At 40.3% G+C, this 2,236-nt stretch overlaps 1 protein-coding gene across 4 annotated transcripts in view; it reads left to right on the top strand.

The window, feature by feature from the left end:
• RB1CC1 (RB1 inducible coiled-coil 1) overlaps nucleotides 1-2,236 on the top strand; it is a 107,907-nt gene that overhangs the window by 24,898 nt on the left and 80,773 nt on the right. The window lies entirely within an intron of this gene.

Raw genomic sequence — 2,236 nt, 5'->3', positions numbered from 1 at the left:
AAAAAAAAAAAAAAAAAAAAGAAAACTGGGAAATTGGGCCTGTCTCCTGGCAGGACTTCTTTGTATTGTTGCTGTCACTTCCATATGATGGAAGTGCCACTTACCAGGGCTTCAGTCCTTCACTAGTAGATGCCTGGTAGTAACTGAAGTATGTTCAGCTCTCATTGAAGTGGCTGTTCTTGCTTAAGCTTTAGAGGAAGGGGCACACACTTTCTCTCTCAATGACCAGATAGTTAAGTATTTTATTTTAGGCTTTGCTCTGCAAGAGGCAGAGCTGAGGCTATGATGTGTAGCTGTTTATGTAATAAGAGATAAAACTCCTGCTTGGTCCCATTTGTCTGGGATGAGCCATCCAGATTGGTGGGCATGCTTTGTGCCCAGTTGGCATCAGTTTGAGACTTTCTCGGGATCCAAGGGGGCTACCCAAGGGGGATGAGTCTAGAAGTAGAGGCCAACACCATTTTACTTTCTGCTCAGAGAACAGATCCTGAATCACCCTTCTTTTCTTCCTGAAAGCCTGGTGGGAGACCACGTGACCTATTGGTCTTCTACTCTAGAGCTAAGATTATACTCCTCACTGCCCTGCAGTTGCCAACAGTAGCAGTGGAGTTCCCTATTTGTAGTTGGCCCCAGTGTGTGCTCTGGGAGTGAAGTGTGTACAGGTGCAAAGGGGCAGCTGTTCCTGTTAAACACTCAGCTCTGTTCTTGGCTACTGTAGGTACGTTCTCCTCTGTATATTTCTTTAGCTATGAAGTGTTCAGTATGCACATTTCTAGAGAATTCCACACTGCCAGGATAACCAGGTATGGAAAAATATCTCTCTGCTACATGCCAAGATCACCTTTTCTTTTTAAAAAAGTTTAAAGGGTACATGTGCAAGATATGCAGGTTTGTTACATAGGTAAACATGTGCCATGGTGGTTTGCTGCACAAATTATTTCATCACCTAAGTATTAAGCCCAGCATCCATTAGCTGTTCTTCCTGATGCTGTCTCTCCCCCCACACCCCACCCTCTGACAGGCCCCAGTGGGTGCTTTCACCCACTCCATCCCCGTGTGTCCATATGTTATCATTCAGCACCCACTTATAAGTGAGAACATACGGTATTTGGTTTCCTGTTCCTCCATTAGTTTGCCGAGGATAATGGCTTCTAGCTCCATCTATGTCCTTGCAAAGGACATAATCTCATTCTTTTTTACGACTGCAGTGTATTCCATGGTGGATATATGCCACCTTTTCTTTATCCAATGATTTTTCATTGGATAAAGAAAAGGTGGCACATATCCAATGGCATCAATGATAGACGGGCATTTAGGATGATTCTGTGTCTTTGCTATTGTGTATATTGCTGCACTGAACATATGGATGCATGTATCTTTATAATAGAATGATTTATATTCCTTTGGATATACCCAGTATTGGATTGCTGGGTTAAATGGTGTTTCTGTCTCTAGGTCTTTGAGGAATGCCATACTGTCTTCCACAATGGTTGAACCAATTTACACTCCCACCAGCAGTATAAAAGCATTCCTTTTTTTTTCCACAACCTTGTCAGCATCTGTTGTTTTTTGACTTTTTAATAATAGCTATTCTGACTGGTGTGAGATGATACTATGGTTTTGCTTTGCATTTCTCTAATTTTTGATGTTGAGCTTTTTTTCATTTTTGTTGGCTGCATGTGTGTCTTTTTCTTACAAATTTGTTTAAGTTCCTTGGAGATGCTGGATATTAGATTTTTGTCAGACGGATAGATTGAAAAAATTTTCTTCCATTCTGTAAGTTGTCTCAGTGTTCACTGATGATAGTTTATTTTGCTGTGCAGAAGCTCTTTAGTTTAATTAGATCCCATTTGTCAATTTTTGCTTTTCTTGCAATTGCTTTTGGCTTTTTTTGTCATGAAATCTTGGCCTGTGTCTATGTCCTGAATAGCATTGCCTAGGTTTTCTTCTAGGGTTTTTATAGTTTTGGGTTATGCATTTAAATCTTTAATCTATCTTGAGTTGATTTTTGTATATGGTGTAAGGAAGGAGTCCCTTTCAATTTTCTGCAGATGGCTAGCCAGGATTCCCAGCACCATTTATTAAATAGGGAATCCTTTCTCCATTGCTTGTTTTTGTCAGGTTTGTTGAAGATCAGATCGTTGTAGGTGAAGATCACCTTTTCATTTATGGACACAAGGAAATCTTGTTCTGTCAGGGTCTAGGTCCATGCTGTTTCTTTTTTCTTTTTTTTTTT

The sequence above is a fragment of the Cebus imitator genome, unplaced genomic scaffold (assembly GCF_001604975.1).
Source record: "Cebus imitator isolate Cc_AM_T3 unplaced genomic scaffold, Cebus_imitator-1.0 Scaffold73, whole genome shotgun sequence".
NCBI classification, from domain to species: Eukaryota; Metazoa; Chordata; class Mammalia; order Primates; family Cebidae; genus Cebus; species Cebus imitator.
Note: the sequence above shows the minus strand (reverse complement) of the source record. Positions and strands in the feature narration are given on the sequence as shown.